The sequence below is a fragment of the Charadrius vociferus genome, unplaced genomic scaffold (genome assembly GCF_000708025.1).
Source record: "Charadrius vociferus isolate BGI_N301 unplaced genomic scaffold, ASM70802v2 scaffold218, whole genome shotgun sequence".
NCBI classification, from domain to species: domain Eukaryota; kingdom Metazoa; phylum Chordata; class Aves; order Charadriiformes; family Charadriidae; genus Charadrius; species Charadrius vociferus.
In genome coordinates, this window is record NW_009650084.1 from 5,811,591 (window position 1) to 5,831,326 (window position 19,736).

Here is a 19,736-nt window from a genome sequence, read left to right on the forward strand (position 1 = left end):
AAAGCTATGTCAGGTAAGTACTTTTAGACCTTCCATTGCAAAAGATAAAAAAAAGAAAAAATAGAGAAAAAGATGTAACATTTTAAAATGATCATTCGTCTGTATTTTGTAGGAATTATTTGACTTGTGAGTAAATTTTTAGGTGCTATAAAATTCACTGAACACAGTACATTGTTAATAGTCACATTAACAGACTTGGCAGAAAATTTTCTGTCAAACTATTTTATCATAATTCTCATTAAGAGCAACATTTTATACTTCTATAGGACATTGCACTAAAAGACATCACAGAACATCTCTAACCTACTTATGTTTCATCATCATAACAATGAGATGAAGATATTATATCCCACTGTCTAATTTAGTAAGTTGAGGAATTTATTTGGAAAGTGACGTTACTTTTTCCTTGGTCATACATGCCACATGTAGGTTATATCAAATACCAGTACCAAAGAAAGGGAAAGTTAAGAAGTATATCTTGTCCTAAGCAGTTGGAACAATTTTTCGTGTCAATTTTGTCATTCAGAATAAACTCACTTATGTCTCTTTTGGCTTTGGCAGAAAGTCAGATATTTTTTGAAATTCTGTACATCTTGCCAGAAAGTATCTGAATGTTCCAGCCAATTGTCAGATTTCATTTTTGTTTAAAACCGAATGCAGGTATTGCTCTTTGAAGTAGGCACACATCTAAGAAAACCCCAGTTTTACTACAAGTTACATTCTGATATAGCCTAAAGAAACTTGAAAATGCATTTACATCATGTGTAAAATACACATATCTATTAAAATTTCACTGCTCTAACTGTACTGAGTAAACAGAGGATCGCTCTATTTTGATCCTTTCAAACTACTATACAAGCCTGTGGCATTTTACATTTCCTATTTTTGAAAAGCAATAATTGCATTATCAATATAAGGAAAGAGCAAAAACATGTTCTTAATTTTAAGCATAAAACCCCATAAATGTTATGATTGCCATGGAAGTGGAGATATTGATGTCTAATGACCATTACAGCTACACAATTTCAATACAGAAAAACAGCTGCTACTACAAATATATGCAGTCCTTCAGTTCTTTGGATGATTCAGACCTTCTCCTTTGTATACACATTATAATTGGTAGGCTTTGTTGACTATGAAAGTAAATGAACAGCAAGGGTGCTCCAGACACAATATTCCTAGTTCTTGACAATGTCTTCTCCATGTTTGTGATACCAGCAGATTTTTTTTATTTTATTTTTTTCTGGTGGAAGATGTTCTTTAATTGGAAACTGTTGGATTCTGGGAGAATGTTTTGTGGAAAGTCCATTGCTTTCTGGATTTTTTCAGTCTCTCCCATGCATCATGAACACTAGATCTTGGAGAAAGCTTGACATCTATATAATGCATTGGGTCCATTATATACATGTCAGTCTATATAATGCCAGGTGATGAGTGAATGTAAAAACTTTACTGTCTTACTCATGGCCCTGGTCTTCATGATAGAGCTCTGTTGACATAACACTGCTCTTCGGAGTTCACCTGGAAAGGGAGAACATCTTGCTTTCTAGGGAGATAGCATACTCTTATTCATTCAGCATCTAGGGAGAAAGGTTAGCTCTTATTCTTTTTTCACACAGTCAAAAGCTGTTTGAAACATGTGGGGTTTTACCTCCACAGTTTAGGAAATATTTAGCATATGAAATAATGTCATTTCTATTTCAAATTTTGCACTTAAGTTGAAATATGACAACCAGATTAATACTGATTGGTAAGAGAACAAGTAATTAATCACCTGCTTATGTTTGTACATCATTTACATCTTGAACATAGACTAAACTGATATTGGGTAAGGTCCTTCATTTCTCAAAACTAGCCTTGCATATATTCTGCTAGACAGTTACTGTGCTCTACTAGATAGAATGACATGATCTGCCAAACTTTGAACTTGTACCTTCCGCTCAACTCCACAGGCTAAGACATAGGCAAAACACAGTCTTTAGGATATCTTGGAGGCCCTGTGTCCCACATATATAAATCAAAAGAAAAATCCCCAAATATTCCTGTGAACAGAACTGATGAATTTCCCTGCCACAAAAAACCAAAACCCCAGTCCCCTGCAGATCATCCTGCAAGCCATGTCTTTCCCTGTGAAACTATGTTGGTTCCTTTTACAAGGAATCCCGTGTGCATTCAGAAGAAAACATGAATATTTTTCACTTTGTTATGTTGGTTTTATGTCTTTGATCTCAGTACATTTTCAGTATCCAAATATATTACTCTGGTAACTATGTTCTATAAATTAAGTAGAATGACAATAAAGCTACTTTTCATATAAATATATAAATTCCCCTCCTAAAAATAATCTGAAATCATAAGTAAAGATATCAAAATGAAAAACTCTCATTGAACTCTTGATGATCACTAGAAAACTTTCTTGTTCTTAATTTTATTGCTTTTCTGAGACCAAAAGAACGGATTCTTGACCATATTTAGACTGTATTTTAGTATATTTGGTTTAATTGAGATCAGTCCTAAACGATCAAGTTCATAATATCTGTACTTTTTTTTTTTCTGACTTGTTTACATTTTCTTCACCTCAGCCATCAACATCTTACTGAAATAAAGATAGCTCTGAAATATTGAAAGTTTTTCTTTGCTTACATCCCACATCTTTGGTACACCAGAATAGATAAACAATATGAACACCCTACTGTTGGTTTTAGGTGTAATTATATCTCAATATAAATGGGAATGGAAGAACATAACGGTGTCTGCACGTGCCTTCATGTTACCATAGAGTTCTGCATCTACTTAGTGACCTTGTTGTGCAATTGGTGACTTTTGACACATTCCTAGCTAAACAAACTTTAAAAAAAATTAATGCATATTTCAAAACAGCAGGAGATAATTAGCAGCATTAATGAGGCTACTCATTGGATTCTGCAACAATATCTTTCACAGCAGGAGAATCAGACTATTTGTGTGTCAGGGACACTTACCCTTGACATTTTCTAATTACTTTTTGTAGGTTTTCCTAACTCACCTTAACTACCAGGAGACATTGACCTTCAAGCTGACCATGGTGGTCAGTGTATGCCATCAATTACAGGACAGTGAGGTTGTGAGACTATGTCAGATACAAAATGTCTTAGTACTGACACAGGATCAATGTTGGTCTTTTAAAGAATTTATATTCCTAGCTTGAGATCATAGAGTTATGCCATTAAAAATATATATTATATTTAAACTCAGATTTATATCAATAGTCAAGAATAAATCTACAGCAAGGCTCTTTTTTAAGCAAGTGCAACTGTGCTGTACAACCGTTTCATGATCTCTCTTCAAAGATGAAAAACATTAGGATTAAAAGCAAACTTAAGTGCTGTCTGAACATTTTTATAGATCCTACAACATAGTTTAGAAACAGACAAGATTTTTTTTACATTATTCACCCTTGACCTAACTCAGTTCTTTTTAGATTTGGTAGGAGTTTTATCCTTTGATTCAAAGAAAAATCAATTAAGGTATCTCTGAATGCTTTTGAAAACTCTGTCTTCATTGACTGTCAGTTTTCATAAGCATAACTGATCTATCTCAAATTAAAAAAAATCAGTATCTTCATCTAATGAAATAATAAAAAAAAAATAAATTAAATGAAAAAAAAACTCATACCTACATCTTCTTTTGTCTTCTTATTCCTTGAAGGAAAATTGGATGACATGTCAATCACTAAGCAGAAGTTTTCTTCTGGTATCAGGTATCTCCTCATCTTTTCTCTACTTTCCATGTGCAGTGCTATCAAAATTTCCACATCTACCTCTTGGCTTTACAGCCATTGTTACTGCCAATTATCAGCTCTTGTCTTTTTTATTTTCTTCTCATTGCCACATTAGTTACTATTTTTGAAGTGACTGCAAAGCATCCTTGTTCCATGGTATTTCTCTGATACCAGTGACCTGCTGAGCACACTGTGAGATTTTAGGGGAGATATAATAGTCAATAATAAAATAGTACAAGTAATTATGAAGTATTTAAATAGTAATATTAAAATAGTTTTACTTCTTGTGCAATTCTTATTTTATCTGAGATTTTTCCAATTCAGTTTTCTCCCTAATAAGCCAGTGGATTGCTTTTCATTTTTCCATATTCTGTTCACATGTAAGCAAAAATACCTGTGGCAGAAAATACCAGGAGGGACAGGAGAAGGTTAGATACAAGATAGAGAACACTTATGGTAATATGCAATCTTTTAGCATCAAGTTAAAGTTATCAATAAGGGTTCTTTTGTGTCTTGTGATACGCAAAATTAATTACTTTTTTCTGGAGATCAGCCTGCTAGAATCCAGAAATTTGTTCTTTTTGTGACTTCGACTAGACAGTTACCAACCTCAACCCTGAAGTATACAGAGTATGGACACAAGACACACATTGCTTGACTGAGGAACTACCATTGCTACTCTTCACTACTCTCACCAAAACTCGTAACAGCTAATGCATAACAATATAACGAGGTAGAACAGTTCCTGCTGCAATATCTACTTTGTGAACAGCAAACGCTTTCTGATTTAAAGCTACTAATTTCAGAATCTTTCACAGATAAGAAGTTTCGAAGCACAAAAATTTAAAGGATGGGCACATCTGGCCGATTTTTTGGTGCATATCTTTAACAAGTAGAGGTTCTTTGGTAAAGTGGCTCACTTGAAAATATTTCCCGCAATTGTTTACCCTTCTCTTTTTTTTTTTCTGAATTATTGAGGTTACTTAAAATAATTACCTGAAAGATAATTATTTTGATTGTCTAACTGAGGAAAAACAACAGTAGAATATAAGGAAGGGTTTGGTAGCACCCAGGCTTGGTGTTTCCTGTAGATTTCATACCTTGCTGATTTAGTAAGAGCAATTCTACTGAGGAATAAGGAAAGATGAAATAACTGCTACTCACTATAGAACTGGTGCAATAAAGGAGAAGAACACCTCCCAGAAGGCTTGTTCCATCCCTTACCTTACTTATAAAAGCCTTACCATACACATTTGAAAATTGCTGATTTAATTAACTTCTGGATTTCATCTGACACATGACAACATGCACTCTGCCTGTTAAAAACAGCCTTGTGGAAAACATTCCTCCCCAATTCAGAAGGCACCTAACAGCAGGCAATTTGCTTTCCAAAGTCATATTTCCCCTCCATGAGGCACAGATGCCATATTGACAAATTTACATTACATTGAATAGACGTTTGTTTAATTTCTTAGTTTCTCAGAATACAAACTACTTCATGAAGAAGTCAAAACTCAGATTGCTCCCTAAAGGGCAGGGAAAGCTTATGTGTTTTTTTTTTTGTTGTTGTTTTGCTTCTTTTCCAGTAATGCAATCTTGTCTTTAATAGCAAGTGAAAGGATATAAGGCAGATGGATTTCAAGGTTGATATTCCACACATACACTTTTAGTATTTGATTTGGCTTCAACCCTTGCTTTTCACGTTCTAGGGAAAAAGGTTTTTTTATTTCTCCATAAGCAAGCATTATACTTTTCTTTTCCTGGAGTTCTTTTCAAAATATTTATCTAAGAATTTTATTAGCATTTTTCTAGTATCTCTTCTTCTGTATAGTTTTTCTGGTTAGGCCAAAAAGAACTGGAGTCCAATTTGCAAATCTTAATAGCCAGGGAGCAGTCAGAGGATGCTATGATTTTTAAGACCATCACATGTAGTTTAACATTCTTAGGGTTCTTTTTCTGCAAATTCAAAATAATGAGCTAAATGCCAAAACCTAGTCCCACTGACATGAAGGGGAACTTCTGAATCGCTTTCTATTGAATAAAAATTTAATCAGCATAAGTAAGGCAATGCCAGACTGGCCCCCCATTGATATTCTTTCTCATACTAACAAGTAGTCTACAGTTAAGTTCCGCTATTATCAAGGGAACTGCTTGGGCCACAGTTAGAATGAATAGGAGTAAATTGGCCTTACCCGTACATGATTTACAACACATGTACAAGTACACACACACACAAACTCAAAGTGCTACAAAGTCCACATTTAACCTTTGAAGACATCTAAGTTTGGCCTCAGAAATTCTCCCTGGAGACCTTCAAACACTCCTTTCTCTTTCCATTGACTGTAGTGGGAACTTAACAATGACACCAGAATGACTTTACCCATAATTTTAAAGTATAGCTCCAAGTGCCAAAATTAGATATACCAGGTCCTTCCCACACTTGTAAAAGTGTTGAGTCTTATCTTTTACACATCTACAAACTACTTTAATTCCTATAAAGGTACCAAGACAAATAGCCTTATAAGAGGGAAGAAAATTTCAGAAGGTAATGGCATTATTCCTATATCTATACAAAACTTAAAAGCTGAAAGTTCTTCAGGTGCTGTTGTCAACTTCCAGTATGAAATTTAAAATCAAAAGCATTTTTATAGACAGATCTACATACAGGGTTATATGTATTTTATGGTGTATACAAATATATATAATACACACATGCACACATATACTTACTCGTTCCACAGGTTTTCAGTTTGCAAGTATGAATGAATAATTAAAAAATGGTGTTCTTCTCTCAGGAAGGTAATACATTCTCAGTTACTACAATGAAAACAGTAGGCACAGGTAAGTGTAGCCTAACAGGTATACCTGTCTATTAAAGGCTAGGGCTTCAGTTGGTACAATATATTTAGTAAAACTGAATTGAAAAAGAAAAAAAAAAAATCATTGAGGAAACTAATCCAAAGTCTTCAGTTCCCTGAAGTGCTGTATAGCCCTATATGAAAGGCAAATTTTAACAGCTTTGACAAAAAGATGGTGATATTAATCATAATTCAAATGGTTGTAGTAACTGATGCTCTGATGAAAAGATAGCAGCTGGTGTAGTCCAGGAAAGACCCTAACTTTGACATTTCATTCACCTCTGCCTGGGCAAAGATGGCTCAGCAATATACTATTTGTCTTCATCTGTCTTCCCAGCCCTGCAAGTTGACAGGGTAACAGCACGGTTGCTTGGTGCTCTGCAATGCAAACTGCCCTTTAGCTACCTAATCACAGTTCAGTGTACCATAAGGAAACTCATTTTACAGGTGTGCTGCAAAATCTGCGTCTTCCTGGTCTCCAAATCTTGGGACTGCTTTACAAACTGGATGTAATGATAGAGATGGTATCAGTCGGCTACTGATAGCTGCCAGCCTTCGCAGCTGCACTTAAGTCAGATGTAAATCACACACAATGAAGGCAAAGAACATTAAAGGCAGAAACTCTGTAAAACCAGTTGAGCTGATTAATACTAAATTACTGATGTTCCATCTGCTAGGGTGGTAATATTTTTTTTCAAACTGCCTGACTGCAATGCTTCATTGCACAGAGAGCCCATGTTCGATGGGCCTATAGGGAATGGTTTATAGTGATTGACAATGGAAGGAGATGGTGACAAATACATAATTACTCTTTGAGAGTGTAATGTGTTCATTAAGAAAACTAGCAATTTGTCTGGGTACAAAATATATGCATAAAAATATATGTTCTCATATATTCACAGTCTTTTCAGATTTATGAGCAGAATTAAAGAGAATTTCCTGGATCTTCATCACTAGGAAAAACAAAACATCTGTAATAAATAGGTATTTGCAGTATATTCATTTGCCTGGGGGGAGCTAAACTCAACCCCCAAACCCACAATCAGGAAAAAGTTATAGGCAATGTCTACCCTGGGTCTAAGTTTCAAAATCTAAGAATTTCAGTTGATTTGGAAAATGTTTATGCTTGTTCAAACACCTCACTTTATTCATACTCTGCAGGAAAGATTATTTTTAGGAAAGAACTAGCAACAGTGTTTCTACTGGGACACTCTTAGACAATATCCCAGACATAATACTGAGCAGCACTTACAATGGGATGGGATTCTAATGAAATAAACTCTAGGAAGTAGAATTAGGAGCAGTGTTAAGCCACATTATGACATAAAAAGCCAATGGAATATGCTAATGCCTTACCATCTGGCAATCAGACTCCCTTCTCCTTATGTCTGTCTCCCACAAATACCATCATGATTTCTCCCACACTGCTCTTCATGATTAAGTATTCATTTTTCCTGTATACTAAGTAACTCAACTTATCCTTGGAGTTGAGTTACTTATAAGTAATTCAAATTCTCCCTCATTTTAACAAATAGTTCTTGTAGAAGTAACTTTTCTGTAAAGCCAGATTTCCTAGAAAAATTATGACTAAAAATATTCCTGGAAAATGTTGAGAAAATTTAAAGGTGTTTCTGTCTGGAATCCTTGTGAAAGGGGAAGTTCAGCATATCCTTTTATCAATATGTTTTTTTGTTGTTGTTGCTGCAAGTTGTCATTCCTAATGTAAATCACATTGCTTAGATTTTCTTCTGCACTGATTGGAAAAAAAGCCATCACAGAATAACGGTCAACACAGGAAAACAAATAAACACGAGATGGTAGTCTTACTCAGATATGAACAGGGAAGGAATGTGAAGAACTAACCTTCCTTAAATGCTGTGTGAATGAAAATCGCTTAATTATAAAGAGAATGGATATTGCCAAACTGAACAGCTATTTGGAATCCAGCCAAATACCTAAAATATTTTCATTAATTATTCAACCAGAGTTGGTCTGTGAATGAGAATTGAACACTGATATTGCTCTCTGATACAGACTAATATTGCCAATATCACATGAAAAAAGGATGGTCTATTTAGATTTTGACTGAGTAACAGTAACAAGACAAATAAGCTTGTCCATTACTACCAACAGAAAGCAGGATTTCTGTGTGATTACAGATTTTGTTATTAACTAAAAGCAATTTTCTTTAGAACACAAAAGACTTCTAGCACCTAGGACAGTATACTGACAGTAATTATGTTTTAGGTATACTATCACCTGACTAATAATTAGACTAAGGAATAATTTAGTTATGCACTGATAGCTCTTGACTATTAGCTTATGTTTTATTTGTTGCTATGTCTTATCTGTAGTAGAACGCATGCCCTTTGACATTGCATTAACAATTTAAGGGAATTGCTTTCTGTAGCATTCTTCCAAACTTATAAGCGATATGTCTTGTCACTATCGTCTTAGACTTATGAAGTATCACCTGTGTCAGTTATTGTTAGTGTTTTTAGAAATTAATTAACCACATAAAGTAAAAAAATCAAGAAACCTTTACTGTGCTTAATATCAACTTGCATTCAAGCCAGATATATAACTATAAAACAAATTGCAAACTTCTGCAACCAACTCAGCTACACCTTTTACAATAATTACAATAAATTAAAGTTTGGAATCAAGATGACTCCGTGCATCTCAGGTGTAAATGTATACAACAATATTATGTCATTTTCTGCTATGGCACAGTCATGGGAATAGAAAAGGCATAGAAGAAAATCTGAGCTTGAAACTAGGGAAAAGAGGAAGCAAGAGGAACTCACACCCCTGCACACACAGCATAGAAAGTTACTACATTGAAAATAATTTCACAAGGTAAAAAAAAAAAAAGAAGTAAAAGTAAAAATGTCTCTGAAAAGACACAGCTTATGTCTTGCTCATCTGGAGTGCAGCAACTTTGAAAACAAGAATGCTCCCACGAGCCAGGAAAAAAAAAAAAAATCTCTGAAATGCACTAGCATGCATTGGAAACAAAGTTATAACAAAGTTGAGCTGAAGTGTCCTGAATACTGAGATACCTTCAGACTGTGGAATCAGCTTCAGACAGACCAACAAGATACATTTAAAAACAGGTGGGATGAAACCCTGAAATGTGTTAGATTTAGATTAAAAGGTTTCAGCTACTTACATATCTTGTTAAATGACATAATGGTTGCATTAGGATTATACCTGGTGTTACTTCTTAGACACCTGTCAGTTGGAAATGTGCACTTCTGTGCTGCTGGTCATTAATTACATATCACTGCAATAGGTGTATTAAAAAATACCTCTCTTGAATTCTAACTCATGTCCCATTTGTCTTTGCAGAATGGACTTCAGACAACTTAAAGACAGATGATGGCCTACCCACTACAGTATCCATCTCCTTGGAGACCAAGAAAAGTGTCCAAAGAAACATTATTTTCCTTACAAAAAGTTATAATTTGTGCTTCAAGGAAATTGTATTTCATCTTGTAGCTTCCTAAAGTGTCCAGTACATGAGCAAATCTAACAAGAAAGGAGCTGACAGGAGGCTTATTTACATTTTAGAACCATTAGGAAAACTGACAAGGAAGTGTGATTTAAAATTAGCTAGTCTGTGGCTTTCATTTGCAGATTAATTCTGTTAGAGTGACTATTTCACCAATGCAACCGGCAATTCCATAAAAATAACAGTGTTTAGATAGGATTAAAATTTTTTAACATTTATAGACAATTTAAGATATTATAATATTTATATTATGTTTTTATTAGATAATTTTATTTAATATATTAAATATACCAAGTTGAAAGAAAATGAACACAAACCAGTATTGTTTTCTTTCCAAGTTGAAAGTACGGACAAGGATAACAAGTTTTGTAGTGTATTTCCTAAATGAATTTTATCATGAAAAAAGGTAGCTTTAAAGGTTTTTCTGGTGCCTCATTTTTTTGTTAGTATGCTATTTTTAAAATAATATAAAAAGGAAATCTGTCTCTTTGAAATAATAAAATAACATTTTTTTCAAATGGTTACAAAATTAAAGATATGGACCACTTACTTGGTTGATACACTGAGCCACTACAGTCAATGGATCTCGGTCTGTAGCTATTTGAAAAATCCTTAAACATAAATTTCATTGTTGTAATGAAAAGATCATAAAGAAAGAACTTTGACCTCTTATCAGGGTACTAGCGTTGCAACTGGTAGACTTGCTTATGATTTCCTGACTTCCATTTTCTCGCCTGTGGATTTCTTAGCCTTTTCTAAACACAAAAGATATTGCTCTAAGCTTAAGTGAAATATGAGAACAGTGAAAAGGAAAACCAAATTCTCTAAATTTCCCATTATTCTTACAATATGCATATATATTGAACGCTCACACACAGCCACTTGACTGATATTATACATAGTTTTCACCACATTGTATAACAGATGACACTTCAAATTCCAATATGTACACACACACAAATATAAATATTATAACAATAGTTAGAAGTAACCACTGCGTTTCCCTGAAAAAAAAAAAAACACAAAACTTTAGAAATAACTCATTTCCTCATATTAATTTTCTCACAACAGTTCCCGAGAAATAAAGATTTTTGTTCCTTTACTTTCCCTCTCTTTTGCTTTTAAAACTTTAGGGAATAGGCTCCTTAAAATAATGTCTTAGCCTTTCCACCATTTTTTTTCCTGAAGTTTCCATCCTGCTTTCATTTTCCATGATACAAGACTGCTCACCTTCATGCGTTTGCACCTTCATTCCTTTGAAGAAAAAAATGTAAAAAAAATCCTGCACACTTCTCAAAGTAAAAAAAAAAAAACTTCTTACAGAAAGATCTTAAACAGTGAGGTGGAACCTAAAATACATGTTATTTGCTTTATTAACATTGGTTTTGTCCCTAGCCCTTCTAGGCTAACCTTATTCACTATAGACAAAAGCCAAAGAGGGGTTAGCTTGTGAGCGATAACTCAGAAGCTAACTAAATTGAAAAGATAACAATTTGTCTTATTAGCATTGTCAAGCAGGGAAAAAAGAGGAAAAGGTTGGAGAATATTGCTGCTTATTTTTTAATCTCAGATCTGCTTGCTAATAATATATTCCTTTGTTTGTAATGGCACACATTCCCTTATTATCACATGACCTCTTTGCAATAACAGAAAAATGTCACCTTTTTATTCCAAAAGTAAATCTTTTAGCAATTTTATTAAGAAGATAGAAATCAGTATTTTTCCCATGAGTCCTCTCATCCTAATGGAAACATCTAATACATATAAGATGAATTGTGCTCCATAAGTACACTTTCCTTCTAAAGGCTCCGAAAGGAGTCTAAATGACTATTCAAATGAAGGTGTCTACATAGCAGACATCTAAAATTGGGTGACATAAAATCAAACTTCATGATCTTGGAAATATTACATTTGAAAGTATTTGATACCTAAGTAGATATATATGCCAAATACAGCAACAATCACAATATCATACCATGCAGTTAACTTCACAATATATGTATCAACTCCACAAAATGTAAGTGTGACTATTGGAGAAATTGAATAAATAAGCAATGGTGTGACTATTATTGGAGAAATTGAATAAATAAGCAATAGTTTTAGACACATTTTACTGATTCAATAGGTCAGCTAAATGAAGGGAAAACTCTCTTCATATAGAATTCTATAACTTAGGGGTTTATGTTTCATAAAAATCAATATGTTCCATAGAACAGCTCCCAAAACAACTATATTTAAGTCCATATTCTACAATACTTCATATATTGAGATGTGAAAACATTATTTTTTAAATTTCTTCTAGAGCTGTATCCACTGTGTGCAATAGAACACAATTCATAAATAAGCCCCAATAATTTAAAGTTATCCTTGATGAAGCAGAAGACAGAGACATTCAATGCCCTCTTCGTCTCAGTTGTTACAGATGCAAAACTTGCTACAGCAATCCCAGGTCCCTGACACCAGTGACAAAGTCTGGGGCAATGAAGGCTTTTCCTCAGTGCAGGTTTGGGATGACTTAAATGAACACACACAAGTCCATGCGACCAGAATGGAGACATCCACAAGTGCTGAGGGAGCTGACCGATAGCATTGCAGCGCCACTCTTGATCATCTTTGAAAGCTCATGCTGATCAAGGAGGTCCTTAAGGACTGGAAGAAAGCAAATGCCACTCTATTTTCAGGAAAGGCAAAAAGAAGGATCCAGGCAACTATAGACTGGTCAGTCTCACCTTGTGAAACTGATGAAACAACCAATCTAGAAACAATTTCCAAACATATGGAAGGCAAGAAAGTGGTCACAAGTAGTCAAAATGGTTTTGTGAAGGGGAAATTATGCCTGATTGACCTGATAGCCTTGCACAATGAGACAACTGGCTCAGTGGATGAGGGGAGAGTAGTGGATGTTGTCTTGACTTTAGCAAAACTTTTGACACTGTCACCCATAACTTCCTCATAGACAAGTTGATGAAGTACGCACTAGATAAATGGACAGTGAGGCGATTAAAAAAGGGGCTGAATTGCTGGACTCAAAGGGTTATAATCTGTGGTAATCATCTGTGGTATGGAGTCCAACTGGAGGTCAGCCACAAGTGGTGAACTCCAGGGACAGATATTGGCGCCAACAAATTTTAGCATTCTCTTTGACGATCTGGACAGTGGGGCCAAGTGCACTCTCAGCAAGTTTGCAGACACTACAAAACTGGGACGAGTGGCTGATACACCAGATGATTGTGCTACCATGCAGAGGGATCTCAATGGACTGGAGAAATGGGCCGATAGGTACATCATGAATTTCAACAAAGGTAAATGCAAAGTTCTACACCTAGGGAGGAATAACAGCGTGCATGTTTGGACAGGTGTACTCGTCGCTGAGTAAAAAACTGGCTGGAAGATTAGGCCCAAAGAGTGGTGGCGAATGGACTTAAATCCAGATGGCAGCTGGTCACAAGAGGTATTCCCTAGGGTTCAGTGTTGGTGCCAGTTCTATTTAATATCCTTATCAACAACCTGGATGAGGGGACCGAGTACACCCTCAGTAAGTTTGCAGATGACACCAAGTTAAGCGAGATTGTCCACCTGCTTGAGGGCAGGTCTACATAGGTATCTGGACAGGCTGGATCAATGGGCTGAGGCCAACTGTATGAGGTTCAACAAGGCCAAGTGCCTGGAGAAAAAGAGGCTGAGGGGAGACCTTATCGCTCTCTACAACTACCTGAAAGGAGCTTGTAGAAGGCTGGGGGTCGATCTCTTCTCCCAAGTAACAAGCAATAGGACAGAAGAAAATGACCTCGAGTTACTCCAAGGGAGGTTTAGATTGGATATGAGGAAAACTTTCTTCACAGAAAGGGTTGTCAAGCATTGGAACAGGCTGCCCAGGGAAGTGGTGGAATCGTCATCCCCGGGAGTATTCAAAAGATGTGTAGATACGGTGCTTAGCAACATGGTTTAGTGGTGATTTTGGCAGTATTAAGTTGATGGTTGGACTCGATGACCTTAAAGGTCCCTTCCAACCAAGATGATTCTACAATTTTATGATCAGTACATGGTTGGGGCCATCTGGCTGGAAGGCAGTCTGGCAGAGAAGGACCTGATGATCCTCGTAGTCAACAAGCTGACCACAAGCTAGCAATGTGCCTGTGTGGCAAAGAAGGCCAGCAGGATCCTGGGCTGCATCAGGAAAAGTGTCACCAGCAGTTCAAGGGAAGTGATTATTGCCCTTTACTCAGTCCTGATGAGACACATCCAAAGTGCTAGTCCAGCTCTGGGCTCACCAGTACAAGAGAGAAATAGACTTACTGGAGCAAGTCCAGTGCAGGACTGCGAAGACAATAAAGGTGTTGGAACATCTGTGGCATGAGCTGAGGCTGAGAGAGCTGGATCTGTTCAGCCTAGAGAAGAGATGGCTCATGTGGTTCTTATCAATACATATAAATACCTGAAGGGGGGACCCAGACTCTTCTCAATGATGTCCAGTGAAAAAGCAGGAGGCAGTGGGTGAAACTAAACCAGGAAATTCTACATAAATGTAAGAAAAAAGCTTTTTTTTTTGCTTTTTTTTTTCCTGTGAGGGTGGTCATAAACAGGAACCTACTCAGGCAAGTTGCGACATCTCTGTTCTTGGGGGTATTCAAAAACAAATGGGCACAACTCATCCACTTGCTGTGGGTGACCCTGTTCTGAGTAAGAAGGTTGGACTAGGTGATCTCCAGAGGTGCCTTCCAATTTCATCCATTCTGTGATTCAGTGAATTTTACCTTTTAATGTACTAATGGAATATTTGTGACCATGTTCTGATATACAGAAGCTTGCTACTTGTTTTATTGTATTCAATTACATAGCTTATAAACTTTGTTATTTTCTGAATTAATTATGAGTACTCTAAACTGGAGCTGCCCTGCTTGCTTTTGATTAATTAATGATTTATATGACATGTCTATTACGATTTAAATTAATATATAGGGTTTTAAGGCAAAAATTCTTATACCTGGAAATGTAAAATTTTATGTATGCAAATAACTGAGGAATCAAAAATTTAAATTTTCTCTTCATGATGAGTTTTACAGATAAAATTCAATTGCTTACGTAATTGAGATAGAAGAAAATATTTATTCTTTCCCATCTTAGTGTCTGGATGGGTATTTGAATGCAATCAATGCAGTTCGTCTCTCAGGTACACAGGTGTAAATTATATTTATAGTTAGTGTATAAATAATTTGAAAATTTAGACAATTAAATTTATAAATAATAAACTTCCACATGTGTGTTAATAAAAGTAGAACTTAGCCAAGGGTTGGGGAGCAGGTAAGATGCAAAAGTTGGGGAGCAGGTAAGATGCAAACACCTTCTAAGTATACAACTAAGCTATATAGAGTGGTAGAAAATAAATTTTCCAGCAGTTAGTAACTTTGGTTAGCTTCAGTAACTTGAGGACAAGTTCTCTGGAATCCATAATTGGTACATGAGTAAGTAGGTAAAGTATAAATTCACCTAATAATAAGAAAACAAAAAAACTTTCTGCAGTGATACTAATGTCTTTCTTCTTAAAATTAGATAAAGTTGCACAATTAAAATTTCTGCTAATTTTAATATTTCCCAATTTCATCTGAAACAGGAAATACAAAGACTGTTATCCTCTAATTCAAAAACTTTGCCTTTTATTACACCTGTATTTCATTACTGCGTTTACCTTCATCCTTCTCTCCACCTTAACCTTTTGTTCTCATGGGCTTTTCCCACTGTACAAATGTTCACACTCAGTGACATTTCAGTGTTTCCTCCTCCACCATCCTCCTTACAGACATTGGTGAGGAGGCTTGTGCATTAAACTTTGCTCAGTTAAACCCAAGCATAGGTATGGTGAAAACTGAAATACTGCTGATTTCTTTATGATTCTCTATTTCATTATTGGCTAGTTAATGGTAGCTATTCTTATATGTAGTTTTAAATACTTGCAAGTTTCATTGGAGTGAATCTAAAGAGGGATTTCCCATGGGCTTTTTTTTCTGCTCTTCTCTGTTAGAGGGGACTGTCTGGTTTTTATTTGCCTATTTGTTTGCTTCCATTTGGCACAATGTTATGTTACTGTGATTCAGCATTACATTGATTCAGTTTCTAAATAAGATCGTTTCAGCATTGTCTGTGGAGAGAAACACTATGGACTGGGTTAACTGATTAAAATAATCCTCAATTATTTATTTTTCCTGTTGGATTTCAGCCTTGCCCTCTCCAAAATGCATTGACTACTTGACTTCAGGTGTCCACAGATTGCTGTTTTACACATGATAAAGAAACATGCAAGATGCAGATCTATGCAAACCAAAACATCATAATTTTTTTTTTTATTATTTTTAGATCTTTTAGATGGATGTACTTTAATTCCTCTAAAATCTTTACTAATCTGATTTGCACACTTTCTGCAGCCATCACTACTACCACTTCATGCAGAGAACTTCAGATTTTCCTTTAGATCATTTTCTAAGACCAAGTTTCCATTAAGCCAAGCTTTGGTGACACACTTTGGGTAGACTGCAGGGAATGTTTTTCACATTTCCCTAGGTAAATAAGCAGTCTCCCACTCAGACACAGTAATCGCCACTGCCATCAGGTTTATGGAAGTAAAAAGCCCAGAAACAGAGTGCATACAGCTTCACTCCAAAGTGGGATATCTGCAGTCTTTCAGGAGACGCAAGATGTCTGCAAAAGGTTCTCTCACATCACCATCTTTCCTGAAGTTCCCCTTGATGTTCTGTGGCTACACAATTCACCTGCTTGAGTCTGTTGTATAAACAGCATAATCTAACATGTTTTTTATGGATATAACAGGGTATCTTTTACTTGCTAATTAGCCAGGAAAAAAAAAAAATAGTAAAAGAGCTTTAGCTTCAGAGTTTTTTAGTGTTAACTAGTTTTCATGGGTTAGTTTCCAGAATTGGCACAATTATGCTATGGGAAAACATTATATTGATGGGCAATGAAACAGTGACATTGCCACAGCAGGGAAGGGAGAGTCAAGAGATTGTTCTCAGTCTTGGTTTGCTTGATTAAGCAGTATCCAGTGACATAGCTTAACTGTATTTACTATTTTTTTACTGTTATGATTGATGGTGGATAGAGTATGAGCAAAGGACCAAAGGCATCAGCATTCGTTATGATTTGGGGGAAAGAAAGCCAAGATAAAACGTGGGCAAAATAAAAATAGCAAGTCACTTGTAGACAGTAATCTACATTCAAACTAGACAATAGGGCAGACACTTCTCACGCCTTGGATAGTATCACCCCAGTGGGCATGCTATGAAAACAGACACATGAAGGGCAAAAGTTCCACGTTAAAATGGAGAGCGTTTTCTGTGCAGACAGAATATGGCTATGAGAAAAAGCTAAAACCTAGGCAGAGTACACTGAGATAAGTGTGGCTTGTGATACCATGAAATTGAATCAGTTTCACATGTGGCAGACTGCCCCAGCATAGAAAATGACAACACTCTCTACCAATCTGAAATACCTCCTGAATTTTGAGAGACTTGTACAAAGAAGCTCAGGCTCTGCCCTGTCAGCTTGTCTGGGGACAAATTTCACTGTCTCCTCCTTTCCCCGAGTCTGTGAGATGAAATATCTTAGAATAAGTCTCTGAGCCACAGACTTCTCCTAACCATTTCATCAGCATCGATATCTTAACAGGCCCATCCAGCCTCTCTTTTAGAAGCTTAACCTGAGCAGAACAGCTCAGGATTACTGACTCCCCTTTTCGCCCTTAAAGGTTTTAAAATCACCTTTAATCTTAACCACTTAAAGTTTTTCAGGGGCATTCTTCAGTTCACAGTTTTCACACTTCTTTTTGAAGGAGCCTTAGCTCTACATTTCTTTCCTTCCTTGCCTTTCTCTTAAATCTTCTGTGTTTAAGTCCTCTAGTCAGACATAGTAATATCTAATCTATAAAATAAAATACTCATTTATGAAACAAATATTATAAGCTGTGATTTAAAAACACACAATCACTGTAGCCATATGTGTGGATGTATTAGGACAATTTAGGTACCAGCATGTCAAAAGCAACAGTTAATAACATGTAATTTATTGATATTTTACATGCTGTTCAAGTGTTAAAGTGCAACGTAGTACCCAAATCATCTAGTATGAGAAAGTTCAATGGATCCATATAAACAAAAATATAAAAGAAAAAGAAGGAAAAGCAGATGAGGATTAAAAAACTAGGAATAAAAATTTAGGTAAAGGGTCATTTTCAAATATGTATCCTCACTGATGACAGTATAGAGCCTCTTCATCCGCAGAGTGCATGTCATAACACTAAAATGAAAAAATGCTCATAAATTAGCAATTAGGCAGGAAAAGTCTTAGAACTGGAAAAGTAAACATTTGTGTTACTCCTCTGAGCTTGTTCTCAGCCAAAGGTTTCCCTAGAAATTTTTTCTTCTTGCTCTTGCTTTTTAAAATAAGTTTAACCAGTATAGCTACATGCAGATAGCAAACCAAGATATATATAAAGAACACATCTATCTGGCAGTCTAACAGTTGCTTTCACCAGGTTACTGAGCTGAAATCAAATATTTGTTTTAAATAAGTATTGCCCTTTCCTTCACTGGGTTAGTGTGTTATTTTACTTATAAGAATGCAAGTATTATCTTTAGAAAGGGTGAAAATAAGAACTGCAACAGAATTATCCACACTAAATGCATCTCGCAGAAGAACATAAGGTGTATTTTTGTGGCTTCATAAATTTACGGCATTTAAGGCTAGAGAACTATCATATTGTGCCATTGTATTACAGGTTATTCCCTTTCATCTCATTAAATCTCTTTTGAGACCAATAGCTTGTCTTTGACTGAAACATAGCTTGTGTTTACCAAAAGCACCTCTTGGCAGAAAAGCATTTCATCTTGATTTAAAGCCATTAAGAGGTGGAAAATCAACTACCTTCTTCAGTAGTCTGTTCAAGGAGGAAATATCTCTTGTTTTAAAGTGAATGTCTTCTTTTTTGTAACAGTCAAGTATGTGGCTTCTGCATCAAAGTTCTCATTTTATTGTCTTCCTCTAAACTAATAAATACTGTAGTATCCATTCATATTGCCGTTTTTATCCTTAGAAAGTTTTTATCTACTGCACACAAGTCATCTTCTAATTTCATGGTGGTGTATTAAACCCATTAGCTGTATTAAATTTTGGACTGTAAAACATTAATATTAAATAATTAATGCATTATTTTTCTTCAAATATTTAATATTTTAACAGTTTTGTAACTAAAAAGATAAAAAGAATCTATGTACCTCATTAATGAAAACCACAAAAATACTGCATTTTATTGTATTATCCTGGCTTCACCTTAACCCAGATTATGTATCCAAAACACTCATTAGTCCATTTTACTACATCATCTCAGTAGAGCAAATATCAGTTGCTATTCCCTTGCAGACCCTTTTTCCAAGTCTCTACCTTCCAGAGTACCCTTCTGCCATTGTGCATTCCTTTCACGGGGAAACACATTCAGTTACCTTTTTTGGTTCCTTTTACTTCTACACAACTTTATACTTCTTGGCCTCAAATCTGAAAAAGAAAGTGTAAAATAAAACAGCAAAAGCTGTCAGTGTGT